We start from the raw sequence: 23858 nt of genomic DNA, 5'->3' as shown, positions 1-23858 counted from the left end.
TCAAAAACACTAACTGATAAAGATACGTGCACCCTCAAGTTCACTGCAGCATTATTTACAACAGCCAAGATATGGGGACAACTTAAGTATTCACTAACAGATGAAGAAATAAGGAAAATGTGGTATATATACACAATGGAATACTATTCACTCATAAAAAGAAAGAAATCTTGCCATTTACAATATGGTCTTTGAGGTTTTATGCTAAGTGAAATAAGTAAAAAAACCACAAATACCATCTCACTGGTATGTGGAATCAAAAAAATCGAAACAAAAAACCACAACAAAGTTCAAACATCCAGAGAACAGATTGGTGGTTGCCAGAGGAGGGGGTGGGGGTTGAGTGAAATGGGTGAAAGGGTCAAAAGGTATAAACTTCTAGTTATAAAACAAGTCATGGGAATGGAATATACAGCATGGTGATGATAGTTAATAATACTGTATTTTATATTTCTTTTTTTTTAAGTTTATTTACTTTTGAGAGAGGGAGTGGGGGAGAAGAAGAGAAAGAGAGAATCCCAGGCAGGCTCTGTGCCGTCAGCGCAGAGTCTGATGCGGGGCTTGAACCCACAAACTGTGAGACCATGACCCAAGCCGAAATGAAGAGTCAGATGCTTAACTGACTGAACCACCCCGGCGCCTCTGTACTTTATATTTCAAAGTTGCTAAGAGTAAATCCTCAAAGTTCTCATCACACACAAAAAACACAACTTTGTAGCTATATATGGTGATAGATTTTAACTAAACTTAATGTGGTAGTCATTTCAAAATATATACAAATATTGGATCATTATGTCGTATCTGGAACTAATATGTCATATGTCAACCATACCTCGTAAGAAGCCTCTTGTTACATTTCCAAACATACTGAACTTCTCATTGATGAGGGATGTTCTTCACACTCACCCTGAGGAATACCTCTCTCCATTGTCCTCAACTCTTCTTGCTCCAACCATGAGATAAAAGTGTGTTTAAAGAGTTGATAACCTATTCATGGAGAAAGAGATCTTAATGGAAGAGAGACTCATGCAAGAGATAACCAACCTTCCTATGAGTCAGGTGTTTTATTACTCATGACAGCAATAAAATTATTTCAACGTTTATTTATTTTTGGGACAGAGAGAGACAGAGCATGAACGGGTGAGGGGCAGAGAGAGAGGGAGACACAGAATCGGAAACAGGCTCTGAGCCATCAGCCCAGAGCCTGATGCGGGGCTCGAACTCACAGACCGCGAGATCGTGACCTGGCTGAAGTCGGACGCTTAACCGACTGCGCCACCCAGGCGCCCCAAAATTATTTCAAATGAGATAAAAATGCAAATACAGGGGTGCCTGTCTGGTTCAGTTGGAAGAATGTGTTAACTCTTGAGTTCCGGATCATAGGTCTGAGCCCCACATTGGGTGTAAAGATTACTGAAATAAATAAACTTAAAACAATTTTTTTTAATTAAAAAAATGCAAATATACTCTGTACCATGAAAAGACTGGTTCCCTCTGAGCCTGGAAACCCACATTCAGGCTTATACACACATTTACAACGCACTAACACTTTTATTGAGATAGGAAATAGAGTAAGGGCAACAAAGAGATTTTCACTTTCATAGAGAAACCATTAACCAGTGGTTCCCAAATTTTAGTGTGCATCAGAATCACGTGGACTACTTGTTAAAAACAGATGACTGGGTCCCACTTGCCACCACTGTAACAGATGCCAGTGGAATGTGAGAATGTCCATTTCTAACAGAGACGGCGATGCTGTCTGTCCAAAGACCACATTTTGACAGCACTCACACTGGATCAGAACACATCAGTGAAGCAACTGTGTGTCACTTGTGTTCAGATCTGACATCACCCATCCTGCAACACAATGAGGAAATAATATGTATCTGTTCAACAGCAGGCTATAGGAATAATGGCAGCCTCACCCACCGTACTCAGGTTCTGGGAGTTCTCCATCCAGTACTGCATCTCTGCATAAGGTTCTCTAAGAGGGGTCCAGAAAAGTCCATTCCTCCAAGGTGAAGTCCACAGGCACGTCACCAAAGGTCACTGAATCCTAAATCACCACACATGTAATGGCCTGGATCAAGGAACATCATCAATGTTCACTGGAACAAGGATGAGAGAAACAGTAATACAGAGTTTCAAGGTCTCTCATACTCCCAGGGTCAATGGTTCTAAATATTTTAAATACCTATACTCACTCCAGTCACATGGCTTCAATGGAAACTCTTAAACATGACCTTGTCTCACCACACCTGGACTCGGAGCTCTTTTCTTATTTCCCTCTAATGCAGCACATGCCCGAACACACTGTAGACACCTGATAAATGGTCGTGAATGGATCAATTCTTTGAGAAAAGCACACCTCCATCTTCCATATCATCTGTGAGGGCACACAATAGATAAAACAGGTCACCATCATGAGAGTCACGTTTAGTTAGTACTTACTGAAACGCTCAAATTATTTTCAGAGTATTCCCTTACCACCAATATGAAAGGTTCTATTCTGTGGGGAAATTCAATAGACACGCAGTCTTTGAGTGACTTTAAGAAGCTCTGGAGATCGGTCCACCTGGGAGGAAATGTGTCCATCTGGTGAATACAGATATGTCCTTTTGTACAAGGACATACTTTTTGCCTAGCCAAGAACAATCTCTCAGCCAGTCAGCCACTATCCTTCCTACTTTTATCTTTTCCTCAGGAAGGCAGAAAGAAAACATAGAAGAAAACAAAGAAGCCACGTATACCCAGAGAGGACCATAATTCTCGCATTCACCTGCCTAGAAGTCTTTCTATTCTAGTGTGAAATTCCCAAAACTCTCAAGAAATCTCCCGCAAACACAGACTACTGCTATAGGATGCCAGCGTGGTCTCATCTCACCTAGAACTGAAAAGGGGATAGTGATCCATGCTGTCCGTGAGGAAAAGAGTAAGTCAATTTGACAGGGAAGGAAATTTAAGCCCCGAGAAATGGGACTCATTTTCTGCCCAAAGCAATATAATTAACAAAAAAGTTATGTAGTACCTCTTCCCAATGTACACATATCAGTAAGACGACTTAGAAAACACAGTCGTTGGCCCATTTTGACTCCTCCTTAAAGGGCCAGCAGCATAACTGCTCAGGCCCAGACCACTGTGCGAGGGTGATCTAAAGCTGAGTCTATTAAAAACAAGGGGTATCAACAGGACTTATCAGAGAACAAATCAATGGCTGCCATCCTGTAAGGGTAATGGAATAACTTACCCGACATTCCTTTCTCTGACACCAAGACCATTTCAGCGTATCTTATGAATACAAGTACAGACAGCCATCCCCATGGACACCGGGTAATCTGGAGTCGTGTTTTGTATTTACCATTAATCAGTAAATGTTATCAGTCATCAGTCGTCATACGTTGGCTCTGTGTAGATGATATATGAGAAACACACTAAAAATGGTATGCCCTATAGCAGTATCAGTAACATCAACTGAGAGAAAGAGAAAGAGAGAGCAAGTGTGAGCAGGGGAGGGGCAGAGAGAGAGGGAGCGAGAGAGTACGAAGCAGGCTCTTGGCTGTCAGCTCAGAGCTCGACGCAGGGCTCGATCTCACAAACTGTGAGATCCTGACCTGAGTGGAAATGGAGTCAGACGTTTAACCAACTGAGCCACCCAGGCAACCCTGAGATAACTTGGATTTTTAATTGTCTTTCAGTGGTAAATTTTGTAAGAAATAAAGAGAAGTATATCTGACCAAATTTAGTGTCCAATGAATTTTGAAGACTGAATTCAAAGTAAAGAATGTCAAATACCTCAAATTCTAAATATTGGTTACATGCTTAAATGATATTTAGGATATATCTGGTAAACGGACACCTGGGTAGCTCAGTTGGTTAAGCATCAGACTACAGCTCAGGTCACGATCTCATGGTTTTTGAGTTTGAGCCCTGTATTAGGCTCTCTGCTGTCAGCACACAGCCTGCTTTGGATCCTCTGTCCCCCTTCCCCTCTGCTCTGTCCCTCCCCTGCTTGCACTGTCTCTCAAAATAAATACAACTTAAAAAAAAAAAAAGAATATATCTGGTAAAATAACATATATTCTTAGAAATAATGACACTTTTGGGGTGCCTGGGTGGCTCAGTCGGTTAAGCAACCGACTTCGGCTCAGGTCACGATCTCACAGTTTGTGGGTTCGAGCCCCACGTCGGGCTCTGTGCTGACAGCTCAAAGCCTGGAGCCTGCTTCAGATTCTGTGTCTCCCTCTCTCTCTCTGCTCCTCCCCAACTTGTGCTCTGTCGCTCTCTCTCTCAAAAATAAACAAACGTTAAAAAAAAATAATGACACTTCTTTCACTTTGTTTATTGTGGGCACTGAAAACATTTTAATTATATATGATCTACACATTACACTTGCATTAGCCCTGGTCTAGACTGTTGTTAGGCATATGAAAAAATAAAAAATGAAATATTTTATTTGGTTGACACACTTAAACTTTTTTCTTAATGGATGCTGCAGAACATTGAAGCTCTGGGCTTCCTTTTAAGCTCTCATCTCTCAGAACTTATTCCTTTATTCTTTCTATGAATAAGAAATCACATCCCAGTACCCGGCAATGAGCACAAATGAGCACCGTACACAGAAAGTATACTAGACCTTAAAGATCCAACACTCCCTTGGGAAAAGACTAATAATTGATATATCACCTCATAAGTGATATGGGAAATCAATCAAGCATGCAAGAAAAAAGGGTTATAACACACACACATACACTACATTGTTGGTTTCTGGGTAAAGACAGAAAAGAGAACCATCGGTTGGTCTACCTTTGATACAAAAAGGTAAGAAGAAGAATGCCAAGGTTTTGACCAAAAACCCCTCAGAATACATTTCAAATACTGTGTACTCTCGACAGTGTCTTGGTGGGAAGCACTCAAGTCCATCAGGTCTGTTCCCTCCTTCTTGCCTTGGCAGGGGAGCAATTCCAAATCACACTGTGCCTAACACGTGTCTGTTTTATGAATCTTTTCAGAGAACCCATGTTTTGTATTATTTATCAAATGTATTTGTACAATAGCAGCTAAGGTCAGTCTCACCTAGTTTTTGATGTGAGAATGAAGGTATTAGTCAGGAAAAAAAATGACATGTGAACTTTGAAATGGGGACACCTACTTGGACCCGGATCAAACGCATGACTAGGAAGCCACAAGACACTGAACCTCTCTTGTCAGGAAGGTAGCTTGTCCCTTAGTTTCTGAGGAGACTAGCCTTCTTCTACTTGACAAAAGCTTTGATAATCTCACTTGGTGCAGATACTCGGCAAGGAAATGCTTGTTCATAAGATCCACCACAACCACTTGCTATGTCTCTAGATTCACAATTAATACAAAATCCCATGGGACAGGTATAAACTATAAGGTAGAAGACAATAGCTGCAAAAATAACTCCAACTCCACTCACATCCATCATAAAAATCTTGAGGAACATGTGTGAAAATGGATTTTAGGGTGTTAGACCAAGGAGGATAGAGTATCATGTAAGACAGAGCTGTTTCAAAGACATGGGTGTACATACTAGAAAATTTGGATTTGACATATTAGCTCATGAATTTGGGGATGGCTCTAACAGCTTATTTTGGTAGGATGGTTGAAATTTGGACTCCGTGCTGACCTATGGTTAATGATGACGATAAGGCAAAGTTTCCCTGGCGTAACATGAAGGAGCCAATCCTAGAAACAGCAATGTTACCTGCATATATCACGTGTGGCCTGCACAGACCTCCTTCGTCAATCTATGCTGAAGGCTCAGAAGCCACCCTTTCCTCAAAGGTATTAGGAAACAAGATTAGTAATGCTGATTCTAAATATAGTATCATTACTGGAACAAACGAGCACCAACTCTCGCATCTGGAATGCAGCTACTGATGTAGGTAACGCCCTTTTCTCCAGACAAATTTCATAAAATAACTGGAAGCATCTGGTTTTTACCTGGCAAGACCGAGAGTGTACCTCCACAGCACTGGCCCAGGGCTGTGTCCATTCTCCTGTACCCTGCCAAAACACAGTCCTCAAAGGTCTTGACTTTCCACAACACGACACATGGTCCACCATGTGGACATTACGGGGATTGGACCCAATGAAAGTAGCAGATACTTTACACATCTTTATAAAACATGCACAAAGGAGTGGTATACCAACTCAACCAAGTTCAGGGGCAGGTATGTCAAGACGGCCCCACGAGGAATTGGTCCAAGTTACTGTACGTAATGCCTTCTGCTCCCCCCACCAAAAGGCATACCATTTGACAGAGAACTTATTTTTATTTATTTTGAGAGACAGAGAAAGCATGAGTTGGGGAGGGGTAGAGAGAGGGAGAGAGAGAGAGAATCTCAAGCAGGCTCCACACTGTCAGTGTGGAGCCCAAGGCAGGGCTCGAATGCATAAACTGAGATCATAATCTGAGCCGAAATCAGATGCTTAACCGACTGAGCCACCCAGGTGCCCCTGACAGAACTTCTTGATTAGAGGTAACATATACCACATTTGAATGTACTTTAATACATCTACAGAGTCACCTATAAGACCTCCAGATTTAAGTGTGACCAGAGTGAGAGCATTCTGCAGCAAGTTCTGGCAGCAGTACAAACTTCTCAAGCACTTAATCCCTGTGAGCCATCATTTCCCAAGGCACTTGACTTGTCCACAGTAAACAGGAAGTTGTTGGTAGTCTCTGGCAACCACGAGAAGGAGATTCGTGGCATAGTCTTGTAGGTTGGAGCAAATCTATGACCTCTTCTACATATACCTACTCTTTTCAGGAACAACTTATGGCTTACCACTAATAAATACATGGTAGAGACTAAATAAGTAACCATGAGACATCAAGTGACCAAGTGGATTTAGTGTCCCGTCACGAACTGGGTATTGTCTGACGTGCCTATCTTATGAGACTGGGCACAGGCAGTAGCATTCTATCATCAAATGGAAATGACACATAATGAAAGATCTTAGTATGCCAAAGCATTCGGATTACTGGTATGTACCTACTGCCCTTAAAAGTTGATGCACCCAAATCCTCAAGGAGAAAGCAGGCAAAAACCTCTTTGATCTTGGCCACAGCAACTTCTTAGTCAACACGTCTCTGGAGGCAAGGGCAACAAAAGCAAAAATGAACTACTGGGACCTCATCAAAATCAAAAGCTTCTGCACAGTGAAGGAAACATCAGCAAAACTAAAAGGCAACCAACAGAATGGGAGAAGATATTTGCAAATGATATATCAGATAAAGGGTCAGTATCCAAAATCCATAAAGAACTTCTCAAATTCAACACCCAAAAAGCAAATAATCCAGTGAAGAAATGGGCGAAAGACATGAAGAGACACTTCTCCAAAGAAGACATCCAGATGGCCGACACATTGGTTGAAAAAATGCTCAACATCACTCATCATCAGGGAAATACAGATCAAAACCACAATGAGATACCACCTCACACCCATCAGAATGGCTAACATTAACAACTCAGGCAACAACAGATGTTGGTGAGGATGCAAAGAGAAAGGATCTCTTTTGCACTGCTGGTGGGAATGCAAACTGGTGCAACCACTCTGGAAAACAGTGTGGAGATTCCTCAAAAAACTAAAAATAGAACTACCCTATGACCCACCAATTGCACTACTAGGCATTTATCCAAGGGATACAGGTGTGCTGTTTCGAAGGGGCACATGCACCCCCATGTTTATAGCAGCACTATCAACAATAGCCAAAGTATGGAAAGAGCCCAAATGTCCATCAATGGATGAATGGATAAAGAAGATGTGGTACATATACACAATGGAGTATTACTTGGCAATCAAAAAGAATGAAATCTTGCCATTTGCAACTATGTGGACGGAACTGGAGGGGATTATGCTAAGAGAAATTAGTCAGTCAGAGAAAGACAAATATCATATGACCTCACTCATATGAGGACTTTAGGACACAGAACAGATGAACCTAAAGGAAGGGAAACAAAAATAATATAAAAACAGGGACGGGAACAAAACATAAGAGACTCTTAAATATGGAGAACAGAAGGTTGCTGGAGGGGTTGTGGGAGGGGGCATGGGCTAAATGGGTAAGGGGCATTAAGGAATCTACTTGTGAAATCATTAATGCACCATATGCTAACTACTTGGATGTAAATTGAAAAAAAAAAGAAAGAAAGAAAACCAAACATTCCAAACACGAAAGATAAGAAAAAAGAAGAAAGTTCCCTGGTTCCTATAAGATTAAAGTCAGATGGCCCTGCGTATACTAGAGTCTTACAGTAAGGTCTGCAGCTTTCTGAAATGTCCTTTGTCTAATAATTTGCAACCTTTTATGTAAAAGATTTATACAACCCTACACTAAATGTTCCTTTACTGGAGCTACCATGCTTTGGTGAAGACTGTGTATCCCAGGCATCGGGAATAAAACTCTCTTCCTTTTTTAACAAAAATTTTTTGGGGCGCCTGGGTGGCGCAGTCGGTTAAGCGTCCGACTTCAGCAAGGTCACGATCTTGCGGTCTGTGAGTTCGAGCCCCGCATCAGGCTCTGGGCTGATGGCTCAGAGCCTGGAACCTGTTTCCGATTCTGTGTCTCCCTCTCTCTCTGCCCCTCCCCCGTTCATGCTCTGTCTCTCTCTGTCCCAAAAATAAATAAACGTTGAAAAAAAAATTAAAAAAAAATTTTTTTTTAATTTAGAAATTCTAGAAGCTTTGTTCATTTTTGCATCAACAAGTAATTTAAAAAACTCCCAAAAATCAGAAGAGCAGGATCAACTGGCTCCCTGGTGAATTCTAACAAACATTTCGAGAAGAATCAATAACAATCTTTAAATTTTTTTCTAATGTGTATTTATTTTTGAGACAGAGAGAGACAGAGCATGAGCGGGGGAGGGGCAGAGAGAGAGGGAGACACAGAATCGAAGCGGGCTCCAGGCTCTGAGCTGTCAGCACACAGCGCGACGTGGGGCTCAAACTCGTCAACTGCAAGATCGTGTCCTGAACCGAAGTCAGATGCTCAACCGACTGAACCACTCAGGTGCCCCTTGAACCCTTTAAACTAGATCTCTCTGCTCCTCCCTCCGTCTTAAAATAAACATTAAAAAAAGTATTTCTTTAATAATAAATAAAGATAAAACTTATGCATCCTAAAATTCTATCCTGACTCCATACCCTCACTCTTATCCATTCCCAAAGTGGGAGTTAGTGAATTCTATCTATGTTGTAAATGGATTCAAATCATTCCCCTGCTTAGGCACTTCAGAAGTGTCAATGGCCTTAGAATACTGGCTAGACTGCCTTACTCTTTCCCCTGGTCCTGCCCTTGTCCTCTACTCCATCTCTCACCACTCGCTGTCTGTTCACCTCCTCCCAACACTCTTCCATCAGTTCAAGAAATACACTAAGCTCTATTTTGCTCATGAAGTTCCCTTCACCTGACATCCTTCCTACCCACTCTACAAATCCTCACCCCCATTCAAAATCTGCCTAGGTAAATCCTGCTCTGCTTCCCTTCAGAAGTTAAATATCAGTCCCTCCCAGGATGCCTCGGTGGCTCAGTCAGTTAAGCGTCCAACTTTGGCTCAGGTCATGATCCCAAGGTTCATGAGTTTGGGGCTCACTGCTGTCGGTGCAGAGACTGCTTCAGATCCTCTGTCCCCTTCTCTCTCTGCCCCTGCCCCCACTTGTGGTTTCTTTCTCAAAAATAAACATTAAAAAATATATAAATATATCCACACACACATATATAATCTGTATCAATCCCTCCCAATAGGTATTACCACCTCATATTGTGCCATTCGTACGTTCCTGTCACAAACTTGCCAGTATTCACTTGAAGTCTGTACTCTCAGATAGACTAGAAGCCATATGGTGGCAGTACTATGTTTTGATGGCCATTACTTCCCTGTCCCAAGAACACAGTCTAATTTATTAAAGGAACTCAATGACCCCTTGTGGGATGTGAGACAATTTCTGTAACTACCAAAAATGTTACAGTACAGTACAAAGAAAAGGAAGACAAAAATAGAGTTACACCATAAAAACCACTTAAGTCTCACATAAAATGTTTGCACACACTATAACATAAAGCAAAACATTGTACTTCTGCAAAGGCATTTGAGTACTCAGATAAAAACGGACACAATATTCTTTTTGAAACAAGTGCCCAGACAATATAAATAAAATTTCTTCCTTATGTTTCTCCTTAATTTTTAGAAGTTTTAAAAAGGTGATTCACAAACTGACACATGCCACAATAATTTTCTAACAGAATTTATAGTATCCATCTAAAAGTATGTACATTTGTCCTTTTTCCTTTTTTTAAGTAGGCTCTGGGCCCAGCATGGAGCCCAACATGGGGCTTAAATTCATGATCCTGAAATCAAGACCTGAGTTGATAACAGGAGGTGGCTGCTGAACCAACTGAACCATCCAGGGGGCCCTGTATACTTGTCCTTTGACCAAGAAAACCAACCTGAACAGCTTACCCTTACCTTGAAACACACCCCCACAAATGTGAAACACTATACACAAAAATTTACTTACACGTGTATTAACAGACCTAAAGCAATTGTTAGTGAGTGTCTGGATGACTCATCCTTTGAGCATCTGACTCTTGATTTTGGCTCAGGTTAGGATCTCTGGGTCATGGGACGGAGCCCTGTGTCAGGCTCTGTGATGAGTATGGAGCCTACTGAAGATTCTTTGTCTCCCTCTCCCCCCACGCCACCATGTGCCCTCTCTCTCTCAAAAAAAAAAAAAAAAAAAAAAAAAAGTACTTAGAAAGAATACTCAAAAATACTCAGAAACTTATGAGTATCAAAATAAACCCAGGACGCCTGGTTGGCTCAGTTGGTTAAACATCTTTTTTAAAGCATATATACATTAAGTGTAATAATAAATATTATTTAACTTTAGAGTATGATTATGTAATATTACACATATAATATATATTATATTGTATTATTTTAGAAAGAGTGTGATCCAGCCTGGGCATGGAGCCTGATTAAGATTCTCTCCCTCTCTGCCTGGGTGGCTCAGTCAGTTGGTCATCCATCTTCAGCTCAGGTCATGATCTCACAGTCTGCGGTCTACTATTTCAAGCCCCGCATTGGGCTCTTGTGCTGACAGCTCAGAGCCTGAAACCTACTTCAGATTCTGTCTCCCTCTCTCTCTACCCCTCCCCCCTCACACTCTGTCTCTCTCACTCAAAAATAAATAGACACTAAAAAAAAAATTTTTTTTTAAAAGATTCTCTCTTCCTCTGCCCCTCCCCCAAGTGGGCGTGCTTGTGCATTCTCTCAAGAAAAAAAAAAGTCACCCCATATGTGACTTTTGTTATTCCAAAGGAAAAGTCTATCTTGAAAACAGCTCTGGTGATCACTAACTTAAGCAGGCAATCAAACTGGGCATCTGAGGAATGGTATAAATTCAAGTCTTCCTGATGGAATGCAATTTAATGTACACATCACCTATAGGATATTTGGAAACGATGTTTGAAGCCTCTACATCAGGAACTGGCACACGTTGGTCACAAGGCTGATTGCTAAATAGTTTTCTTGGAACACCTATCCCCATTTGTTGACTCAGATCTATTACTGCCTGAAAACTACAAAGGCAGAGCTGAGTAATTCTGATACCTTATGGCCTGCAGACCATCAAGTAATTACTTTCTGGACCTTTCCAGACAAAAAGTTTGCCACCCTCTGTTCTGGACCCAATTACAAGTTGACAGAAAATACAAGAAATGGAGGAAACATCTAAAAATATTGTGAAAAAAAAAATCAGAATTTTCAAAATGTGTGACTTTCTAAAAGAACACATAAGACTCATAAAAAGCCAACGTAATGCACAAGCAAAAAGGAATACAGTAGGTTAAAAAAGATTAAAAGGGGGGCCTGGGTGGCTCAGTCGGTTAAGCCTCTCCAACTTTGGCTCAGGTCATGATCTCACGGTTTGTGAGTTCACGCCCCACACTGGGCTTTCTACAATCGGCACGGAGCCCACTTAGGATCCTCTGTCCCCCACTCTCTCTGCCCCTACCCTACTTGTTCTCTCTCAAAATAAACACACTTAAAAAAAATAAAGACTAAATGACTGAAATAATCATCATATATAAACTGACTGGGTCTTAGATCCAAAAATCACCAAAAACTTATGTTAGAATAATGTGGGGAAGTTCAGCTTTTACACGGAGCAGATTTAAGAGGCATTTTCATTTTCAATCTTCCTGGGTCAAAGAAAGAACTGTGGTTTTAGCAGGATAACGTCTTTTACAAGATACATTACCAAGTATTTAATTTTTTTTTTCAACGTTTATTTATTTTTGGGATAGAGAGAGACAGAGCATGAACGGGGGAGGGGCAGAGAGAGAGAGGGAGACACAGAATCGGAAACAGGCTCCAGGCTCTGAGCCATCAGCCCAGAGCCTGACGCGGGGCTTTAACTCACAGAGCGCGAGATCGTGACCTGGCTGAAGTCGGACGCTTAACCGACTGCGCCACCCAGGCGCCCCATTACCAAGTATTTAAAAGTCAAGTATCATGTATGCATTTCATTTTCAACTTACACTCTCAAACAGTTCCCGTAAAATGTATTGTTATGCAGAGAGCAAACATGCAAAATGGTCAAAATGGGTGAAACTACTATAACCAACATTCACTGTGCTGGATGATCAAATTCTGTTGAAAGCTTCAGATTTTACAGCACAAAAACTGAGGGCAAAGACCACACTTAGTCCACACATCTTGTTAAGGGTAAACTCGGTCATTCTGGAACCAGCGTTATAAAGCCCATAACGTCTTTTTCTCCTGGAGGCCCTTCTTCTGATAGTTTGTGGGGGAGGCAGGGCCCCCGGACGATCAGAGGACAAGACAGCTGAGCATTCTTACTTTCACCTGGAAGGATGACTTGTGGCTTACACATGTTCGTATTTATCTAGAGAAATATGCACACCCTCGAACCTAACAAGTCTCTTTTCTTTCTACCTGTAGGGGACGCTCAACAAGAACCGGCAAACACATTCCAAATGCTCGCAAGAAACGTCTTTCTGCATTCTAGAGGAAGGGCCCTTTGAACCAACGCTTCCCCAGGGCTCACCGGGACAGCCAGGAGCGACAGGGCGGTGACCACCGCAGGGCCGGGCCAACCTGACTTGCCCAGCGGAAATTCTCATCCTCCTGGAGAAGAGTCACAACGGTTACTTAGGAGGAGTTTGAACAAGGAGGCACCGTGGCCGAAAACACTTCGCAGGTGCGCCCTCACCGCTCCTCTCGGCCGGCCCAACGCGGGCGCCAGCGGCCGCGAAGGGGGCGAGCGGAGGGGACCCGGCCTCTTTAAGGAGGCCCCTCGGAGGCCGGGCCACACCTGTCCTTTAACGCCCTCCTTGCGTCCGAACCTTCCTGGCACGCGGCCTCACCGACGACACCAAGCACCGCAAGACGACCAAGAGGAGAGGCTCGGAAAGCCGCTAGGCCACGGGACAAAGACCGCCGCGGGCCGGTGACGCCACTTCCGCTTCCTGCCTCTCGCCGCAAGGGGCGGGGCTCCAGGGCTTGGGCTGCGGCCACGCCCGACGCTTTGAAGGCCGGAAGCGGTAGTGTCGTCACCCGTGGGTGCTGAGGGCCCAGGAGTTGGCCCAGCACGAAGGCAGAGGGCGGGTTCTGGCCCGAGGGAGTCGAATGGGGCTGGAGCCAGGCCCGTTCTGTGTTTAGAAGCCAGAAAGGCAAGGCTGGGGGTGGGGGCGGAGGAGTCGTCCCAGAGGACGCTTTTTTAACAAGTGATTTCTGGGTTTCCCGCCTTGCCTTAAAAATTCTCTTCAAACTCTAGATTACTTACAGATTTTATAATTTTCTTCAAAATGTTTTACGTTCGGTGATATTTTATGAATGTATTTTCGTAGGATAGTAGTGTGGGATAGTGGATCCATTTCTCCCTTCTCTTGAGAAATACAGCCAACTGTAGTATGATCTATTGATAAACTATCCTTGACCTACTGATTCGAAATTCCCCTCTTGTTATGTAGTAAATTCCTCTATATACAGCTGTATTTTTATTTCGATTTTTTATTTTTCAAGTCATGCCATAATACGAGCCAGGGTTTCCATACTAAGTTGTGGGACAGCACCAATACTGGCATGTTTAGTTATTCAGCAACAGTTCTAAAGTGTCTACCATTGTCCTGCGTGATGTGGATTTCAGTGGGTGGTCGTTACGAAGTTAATAAAGGTCCTTTTAAATCCTGATTTATTAGTACATTTACCAAGAATTGTTTATGTGCGTTATCAAGTGTGTTTTACGCATCTCTTCAATGCATAACTGTTTTGCTTTCTTTAATTTTTTTCTATAAAATACTTCATTTCTGTGTAGCCAAAGGACTCTTTTTGAAGAAATAATCTCTGGCTTTTTTGCCTTCCCTTAAAAAATTGTCTTCAAATCCTAGACAACATGCAGATTTTCCATTGTCTTCTGAGGTGTATTAGTTTTAATGACATTTTAATGTTTATTCCTCCAAGAATCTATCTTAGTATGTGGTATGGGGTAGTGGGTCCCAAAGATAGCTTACTGTAGTATGATCTATTGCTAAACTATCCTTGACATACAATTTGAAATTTCACTTTTATTAAACAATGAATTGCTCTATTTACACCTGTTTTGGTTTCTAGACTTCTGTGACAGCAATATATACTTAGAGTCATATAATACTCTTTTTTTTTTTTTAATTTTTTTTTTCAACGTTTATTTATTTTTTTTTGGGACAGAGAGAGACAGAGCATGAACGGGGGAGGGGCAGAGAGAGAGGGAGACACAGAATCGGAAACAGGCTCCAGGCTCTGAGCCATCAGCCCAGAGCCTGACGCGGGGCTTTAACTCACAGAGCGCGAGATGGTGACCTGGCTGAAGTCGGATGCTTAACCGACTGCGCCACCCAGGCGCCCCATAATACTCTTTTTTAACAATGATTTTATACTATACTTTAGCACTGAATGGTAAAAATATAATGGCAGCTAATGGTTATTACATCTTCCTTCTCAAGGTTCTTCAGAGACATGAAATTTTTGATGCTTTTACTGATGTAGCTATTATCTCGAGTTTATCTTTTGTGTTTTGCAACAGCTGTATTGAGATATTCACATGTCAACAATTTACTCTTTTTCGTCTTTTTTTAGACAGTATTTATTTACTTATTTATTTATTTAAAGGGTGCAAGTGAGTGAGGAGCAGAGAGAGAGAGAGAGAGAGAGAGAGAATCCCACAAGGGACAGGGAGAGGGCGCCAGAGAAACAGGGCTCACCCAAAATGGGGCTTGTGTTCACCTGAAGCAGGGCTTGTGCTCACCAATTTACTCTTTTAAAACTACTCAATTCCATGTTTTTTAATATGTTCACACAGTGGTGCAATCATTACATTTTAGAACCTTTGCATCGTTTTGCAAGTACCTTGGCTGTCCAAACCTTATTTTCCTCCTGCCTCAACATCTAGGCATCCACAAATCTTTCTTTCTCTATCAATTTGTGTTTCATAGTCATTTTACAGAAATGAAACCATACATCTTTTGTCAATAATTTCTTTGTATGTTTTTCTTTTTTTAACATTAAAAAAAAGTATTTATTTTGAGAGAGAGAGAGAGAGAGAGGAAATGTGAGTGGGGGAGGGGCAGAGAGAGGGAGAGACAGAATCCTGTGGGTCCATGCTGTCAGTAGTGCAGAGCCCAATGTGAGACTCAAACCCACGACAGTGAGATCACAACCTGACCTGAAATCAATCAAGAGTCAGAGTTTAACCGACTGAGCCACCCAGGTACCCCTCTTGGCGTGTTTTTCAAGGTTGATATGTTTTGTAGCATATATCATTTCTTTTTATTGGCAAATGATATTCTATTGTATGGGTATATTACATTTTGTTTATTCATCAGTTAGTGAACATTTGGGTTGTTCACACTTTGTGGGTATCAGGAGGAATGCTGCTGTGAAAATTCATGTATGTTTTTCTGTGCAGATGTCTTTTTATTTCTCTTGGGTATTAATGCTTGCTGGGAAACAATACAAATATATATATTTACATATATATTTATTTACATATATATTTACAAATATATATTTACAAATATATTTACATATATATATTACACACATTATCAGGATTTAGAATATCAACATCACCTCCCCCTCAAAAAAACCTATTGTGTTATCCTTTGTAATTACACCCTCACTTATCTCTAACAAGTAGTGGTCTGTTCTCCATCACTGTACTTTCATCTTATTATGTCATATAAATGGAATCATACAGTATGTAGCCATTTTGTTACTGACATCTTTCACCCTGCATCATGTCTCTGATTGAGGTCTATCAATTTCATCATGAGTAGTGTTTTTAGTTTTCATTGATGACTCCTGTTCCATTGTACGGATATGCCAACTTTTTTAATCCATGTATCCACTTAAGGACATTTCAGTTATTCCTAGTTATGGGCAATTTTGAATACAGCCACTATAAATATTCTTGTAAAGGTGTTTGTGTGCACACAAATTCTTTTATTCCCTCGAGAAAACAGCTAGGGGTGGGAGAAGTGCTTCATATGGTAAGTGTGTATGTAACTAGTGAGGAAACTACCAATCACCACTAGAGTAGTTGTGCAATTTTCCATTCCCACCGTCATTGGGTGAGAGTTCCAGTTGCTCTGCATTCTCACCAACACTTAGTATTGTTTTTCACTTTAGCTGTTCTAATAGGTGTTTAGTGTTGTCAGCGTTTTATTAGGTCTTCTGTAATTTTTTCACCACATTTTTCTAGTTTTCTATATACAAATCTTTTACCTCTATCATTAAATATATCCTTAGGTGTTTTATTCTTCTTGATGCTGTTGTAACTATAGTTATAAACATTTCATTTTCAGATTGTTTGTTGTGTATAGAAACACAGGTGATTTTTCTGTGTTGATATTGTACACTGCAACTTGGCTCAATTTTTTTATTTACTGTTGTAGCTTATTGTAGATAAACCATACATCTTGCTTTTTTTTTTTATTGTACACATTGTGTACATGTGCCCTCTTTTATCAAAATAGTTCCCTAGTGACTGGTAGATTCCCAATGTTTTCAGATAACAAACAATCATGCAATAAACAACCTTGTGCATAGAACATTTTGCATGAATATGAGTGTAATTAAGTGGTGAATTCTAATCACTGGAATGGCTGAATCAACTATAAAATCAGAAACAGCATATACAAGGGCACTGAGGTATAAAACAATGAGGCATGTTATTATAGTTGCTAATAGTTTAGTATTATATCATTAACATTGACAAATTTATTAGTATTTCCTAGGCAAAATGCTATGTGGCTACCCTTCTTTCATCTTGTGATGTGTTTTTTGAAAACTGGTCCTCATCAAAAAGTCTCTGTGCATGTCCATCAACTGATGAATGGATAAAGAAATTGTGGTTTATATACACAATGGAATTCTACGTGGCAATGAGAAAAAATGAAATATGGCCTTTTGTAGCAACGTGGATGGAACTGGAGAGTGTGATGCTAAGTGAAATAAGCCATACAGAGAAAGACAGATACCATATGGTTTCACTCTTATGTGGATCCTGAGAAACTTAACAGGAACCCATGGGGGAGGGGAAGGGAAAAAAAAAAAAAAAGAGGTTAGAGTGCGAGAGAGCCAAAGCATAAGAGACTGTTAAAAACTGAGAACAAACTGAGGGTTGATGGGGGGTGGGAGGGAGGAGAGGGTGGGTGATGGGTATTGAGGAGGGCACCTTTTGGGATGAGCACTGGGTGTTGTATGGAAACCAATTTGTCAATAAATTTCATATATAAAAAAAAAAAAACTATGTAAACAATGAAGCCAAACCTAATACAACCAATCTTTTTGTGTGATTAAGAGTAATTTTTGAAATTATCATTCTCAGAAGAAGAGACTGTCCAGAAAGATTGTGAAAGACTTTGAAATGACAAAAGAAAAAGTATCTTTGAGTGTCCTATGAAATGCCAGGTGTTGTCTAGCCCACTCTTCCTCATTATTTGTATCTTTCATTGTGTCTGAGTCTTTACCACTGTTAATTATAGTAAATTACTTCACTACTTCCCTGTGGGGGGAAAAAAAAGTCTCTGTGCAGGTGGGCTTTTGGGGAGAATTTGATCCTAGGGAGCAGGAATACAGAACAATGGGAGTAAATCAGGGAAGGAAGGAAAGGCAATGAAAGGAATCATTATCATTTTGATCCCTCTATGGGTGACTGGTGCCCCATCTCACCAAACCCTTCTGATATAAATTATGAAGTGTGTCTCAGAACTTGCCACTTGGTAGATAAAAAGACATGAGTTCTATTGGCCAAGGGTGGTCCTGGATAGATTTAATGCCCCCTGTGGTTCTGGGTTGCACATCGATGAATACAGAGTAGATTCCCTCAGGTGTCCCATATTGTGGTGTCACAGAAGATTCAGGGCAGAAAGCAGGAGGTATGGGATTTGGGCCTGAGGCAAAGTGCTGACCAGCTGCAGCTGTGCAAAACTTTCCATGGCTTCCATTGACCTAATTACAGCAGACATGGCTGAAGCCTAAGATGTGACAAGAAAGTATGGATTGGTGCCTGTATGTGTTTGCTGGAGCTGCCATAATACAATACTATAGTGAGTGAACATAATCAACAGAATTAATTTCCTTGTCATTGTGGATACTGGGAGTCCACGATCAGGGTACCAGTAGGGTTGGTACCTCCAGGAACCCTGTCACTTGCTTGCAGATGCCTGTCCTGCTGCTGCCTCTTCAGATAATTTCTCTGTGCATGCATGCCCCTGGTGTGTTTCTGTGTGTCCAAATCTCTTATAAAGACCTACAGTGAGATTGGCTAAAGGCTCACCCTAATGTACCCATTTTAATTTACCTCTTTTAAGGGGTTTCTTCAAATACAGTCACATCGTTAGGTGCTGGGGATCACAATCTCAACATGAATTCTGGGAGAACTCAGTTCAGCCCACAACACTGTCCAAGATGTGTGTTATATGCCCTTCTGTAATTATTCCTTTTTATTAACCATGCGGGAAACTTGCTATCTTGACCAGAGTTCTTGTTTCTTATTATATTCCACTACTGACACTACTTTTAAATATGGAGTTTTGCTTTAAGGAGGCAAATAACCTAAATGTACCATGTCAGTAAAATGTATGAGAGAAACAAGGCATTCTGAAATTAACAGAAGGATTAATGAAAGAAACAAAGGGTGTTAGGGTGGCCAGTGATTGGGGTAGCAAACAATTGCACAAAGAGTAGAGCAACAGCAAGACAGAGCTTATTCCCTCCCCAAGGGAGGAGAGGGGCCAGACATCTAGAGAAATGTTGACCCAAATTTCTGTCAGGCTGGGCCTTTTAAGGGGTTTTGAAAGATGTGGGAAGGTTGCAGCTGTGCCCATTGCAGGGTGGGATGGGTATGGGGAGGGGGTCAGCTCTTGGCCACATAGAGCAGGGGGGGTGGCAGGTTTTCCAGGGGCTCTGTCCACGGCTCATCTGGGATGTGGGTTGTGGTCAGGCTAGAGAATATGTTTTGTAGTTGGGATCTACTTTCCAAGAATGTAGGGCACCTGACCAAGAAAAGCAGAGTTAGGGCCAAGTGCAGACACCTGTGAGTTTTGTCTATAAGCTTGGCTGGCTGGGGGTGGGGGTGGGGCTCTTGAATAGATTTCTTTCAAAGGGTAACGCACTGTGCACATTTCATCCAGTGACAAATATTCAGTTTGTGTATGTGATGTCTAGTATCAGGCAGAGACTGGGAGAGTGAATGTGACACAGGTCTGCACTCCCCAAATCATTTCTCATTCTACTCTTAGCATTGTTGTGATTGACTGATTTGTGGGTTCAAACATTTATTAACTGCTGGATTCTATGAACTTGTATGATGTTTGAAACAAAACAAAGGCCCACTATTCACAGAATTTACTTTAATTGGGAGAAAGAAAATAAACTAATATATAAAGAGTAATAACAGAGTTTCTGTTAAGTGCTAATAAAAATATTTAGGAATCCTATTTTAACATCATGTTATTGTTCCTTAACCATCCAGGATGCTCCATGTGGGGATTTGTTGATGTTGTTGATGGTGTTGCTCTCTCTGGTATCACATGTTAAAAGGAAAGGGGGGAAGGAAGGAAAGGAGGAGAAAAGGAAGGAAAGAAGGAGGGTGGGGAAAAAAAAGAAAGACCTTGAGTTTTTTGGTGGAAAGGTTCAGTCCGATGTGCCTGTGAAAAACCCCACAGATAATTTCCATTGGCAGTGGCATGGGTTGATCTCATGTTCGGTCTAATGGCAGTAGTGGGAGAGAGAATTAGGTTACAGAGAAGCAGGTCAGAAAGACAAGATTATGCATGGCTTGGATGGCCAACAGGCACATGAAAAGATGCTCAACGTCGCTCCTTATCAGGGAAATACAAATCAAAACCACACTCAGATATCACCTCACACCAGTCAGAGTGGCCAAAATGAACAAATCAGGAGACTATAGACGCTGGCGAGGATGTGGAGAAACGGGAACCCTCTTGCACTGTTGGTGGGAATGCAAATTGGTGCAGCCGCTCTGGAAAGCAGTGTGGAGGTTCCTCAGAAAATTAAAAATAGACTTACCCTATGACCCAGCAATAGCACTGCTAGGAATTTATCCAAGGGATACAGGAGTACTGATGCATAGGGGCACTTGTACCCCAATGTTTATAGCAGCACTCTCAACAATAGCCAAATTATGGAAAGAGCCTAAATGTCCATCAACTGATGAATGGATAAAGAAATTGTGGTTTATATACACAATGGAGTACTACATGGCAATGAGAAAGAACGAAATATGGCCCTTTGTAGCAACGTGGATGGAACTGGAAAGTGTGATGCTAAGTGAAATAAGCCATACAGAGAAAGACAGATACCATATGGTTTCACTCTTATGTGGATCCTGAGAAACTTAACAGAAACCCATGGGGGAGGGGAAGGAAGAAAAAAAAAAAGAGGTTAGAGTGGGAGAGAGCCAAAGCATAAGAGACTCTTAAAAACTGAGAACAAACTGAGGGTTGATGGGGGGTGGGAGGGAGGGGAGGGTGGGTGATGGGTATTGAGGAGGGCACCTTTTGGGATGAGCACTGGGTGTTGTATGGAAACCAATTTGACAATAAATTTCATATATTGAAAAAAAAAAAGATTATGCGTGGCTCAGCATTACTCATGCTCCTTGTTTCAAAGTGGGGGAGGAGGAGTGTTTCTTCACTGAGAAGGCACTTTGAGACCCAAAAACAAAGCTGGGGACTCCATACAACTTGTACAGTTTTATTCAGGGAAATTTACAAACGGGGGGACAGGTCGGGTGACAATCCAGGTCCTGCACAGCTATTCTCTGCAAAGTACTGACCCTACTCCACAAATTTTATAGGGCAACGGGATGCTATTTGTGTGTGTGTGTGTGGGGGGGGAACTGTTTCAGAGGTTTCACAAGCACCTGACAGCTAACATTAATTAGATTTTGCGGTGCCAGCTATGTGTCAGAAAGGGGAGAAGGGTGCCTGGGTGGCTCAATCGGTTAAGCATCCAACTTTGGCTCAGGTCACGATCTCATGGTTCATGGGTTCGAGCCCCGCATCGGGCTCTGCACTGATAGTGCAGAGCCTGCTTGGGGTCTCTCTCTATCCCTCTCTCTCTACCCCTCTTCCAGTCACTCTCTCTCTCTCTCTCTCTCTCTCTCTCTCTCTCTCTCTCTCTCTCTCTCTCAAAATAAATAAAAATAAACTTAATAAAATAAAATTATTTTTTAAAAGGGTAGGGGGAGAGACTGTTATCTTTAACAAATTTACAGAGGGTCAAAGCAAGCCTCCCCCTATCTGGGCCTTGGCTATATTAGTCTCCAAGGGACAGAAAACAGGTATTCCCAAAAGAGGCCATGGCCAGAACATGAGCAAAATGAAGCATCAAAGCTGGAGTAGGTATTATCAGTAACCCTATAGTCCTCCAGTTCTCAGCATGGCTCCCACTTTCTAAGGACAGTCCTTCCCAACTACTTACCCTCATGCATCACAAATAAACTCTCATGGACGCTGTACATGTTGTTGCAGGCCATGATCCAAATGCCGATGGGGTGGACTGTAGTAAACCCTGTTGTGTCACTCACTTTTCCATTCGGAATGAAAGGCTTCTTCCCCAGGTTCAGAGAGTGCAGCCTTCTGACAGCCCTCAGTCTTCAGCCCTCTTAGAGAATTGCCCTCGGCTAAAGGAAGCAGCCTCACTCACCCACTCATGTCTCTTGCTGTGAAAGCACAACTGCCTGACAGCCATCTGTATCCACCACTGTGTTTGCTCTGAGGATGTTGCTGGACTGCTCCCATCCGCCCACTGAATACAGTAGGGTACCAGAGCATGCCCAATGCCATGCTCACACAGTGACACTGATGACCAGGGTCAATTAACCCTGCCAAAATGATGTCCCCTCTTTCTGACATGAGGGACCTCAAGTGCCAGGTAGCTGGATAGCTTCAGGTTTAATAGGACATTGGCCATGTCGCTGGAAGTGCTACCTTTTAGGATTCAAGACATCTTAACCTGCTAAGGGTTGAGTTGAGGAGACCTGAAGCAAATACTGCCCAAGTGGCTCACTGGGAGTGACATTACACAGGGCTGTTTCTACTAACAAGCTTGATTTCTGAACCCATGTATCCCATATATTGGAGATACTGCACGTTATGATTGTCATTGACTATTGAGTGTATATGCATCCTGTGAATTGTGTAGCTTGAATGTCTGCTGAATGCAAATGCCTGCTCTAAATGTGATCATACTCTTTGGGGGCACCTGGGTGGCTCAATAGTTTGGGTGTCCAACTTCAGCTCAGGTGTTGATCTCATGCTTTGTGGGTTCAAGCCCCCCGAAGGGCTCTGTGCTGGCAGCTCAGAGACTGGAGCCTGCTTTGGATTCTGTGTCTCCCTCTCTCTCTGCCCCTCCCCTGCTCATGTTCTATCTCTCTCTCTCTCTCTCTTTTTTTCTCTCTCAAAAATAAACATTAAAAAACGTGACCATACTCTTTGAAATTAAACCTGTTGCAAATTTTCATTAAACAAAAAATTTTAAACTAGCCATACTCCACAATTCCTTTTCTGTGTTATTTTACCTCTATCCTCACCTTCCCTGACAAATTTCATAGGTGATTTATACTGGCACCTCTATTTCCTCAATACTCACTTGTCAACACACTCTACTGGATTGTTTACAGCCTTACTCTTCACTTTAGAGGTAAAAAATGAAGCCCTATCTAATATCAGCAAAGGCCTCCATGTCTCTGGCAAATGTCAAGGGATGTTTTCAGTCATTTTGTTAGTCTTTTAAAGAGAACAAAAAACTATTAGCTATTCTGCTTTTGTTCAGAAAGGACCTCTTTTGCTTCCATGACACTGTGGACTAAGTGACCTTTGAAATCTCCAAAGATTCTTCAACAATGAGCATCCCATAAAGTTGATTCCTGGTTTTCGTTCTTGTAGGAATTAAATGTTTCTTAGGAGATATTTTCTCATTTTAAGTCAAACCATAGAAAGAAGAAATTTCTTTTTTTGAGAAAATACCTTCATCTTGGCCCCCTGTTGCCTACACAGACATGACTGTCTGGAAATTTTCCATTCTTTCATCTCTGTATCCCAAGGGACCTGAATTGTTTGGAAAGAGGAAAGTCAGTAGAGCAATTTACTCAGTGAGGACCTTTGAGAATTCAGACACTGAGATGATAATAACATGTCCTGTTGCTCCTTTCCTATAATTCTCTGATGGCAGCCTAGAGGAAAACCCAAATGGGCTCTTCTGGGACAAACTGCAAGAAAAGAAAGCTTCAGTGGTAAC

General features: G+C 41.7%; 1 long non-coding RNA gene across 3 annotated transcripts in view; it reads right to left on the bottom strand.

The window, feature by feature from the left end:
* Positions 1-13498, bottom strand: part of LOC125150077 (uncharacterized) — a 35786-nt gene extending 22288 nt beyond the window's left edge. For 2 of the 3 annotated variants that reach the window (XR_007146162.1, XR_007146161.1), the window contains exons 1-5: positions 13099-13498; positions 3248-3404; positions 2205-2386; positions 1930-2108; positions 833-987 (exon numbers count right to left, since the gene is read on the bottom strand). This is a non-coding gene — a long non-coding RNA (uncharacterized LOC125150077). Of the gene's footprint in view, positions 1-643; positions 988-1929; positions 2109-2204; positions 2387-3247; positions 3405-13098 lie in introns of those variants that run through there. The other variant, XR_007146160.1, reaches the window with a different exon arrangement.
* Between the last annotated feature and the right edge of the window lie 10360 nt (positions 13499-23858).

This window comes from Prionailurus viverrinus, chromosome A2, assembly GCF_022837055.1.
Source record: "Prionailurus viverrinus isolate Anna chromosome A2, UM_Priviv_1.0, whole genome shotgun sequence".
NCBI classification, from domain to species: domain Eukaryota; kingdom Metazoa; phylum Chordata; class Mammalia; order Carnivora; family Felidae; genus Prionailurus; species Prionailurus viverrinus.
Note: the sequence above shows the minus strand (reverse complement) of the source record. Positions and strands in the feature narration are given on the sequence as shown.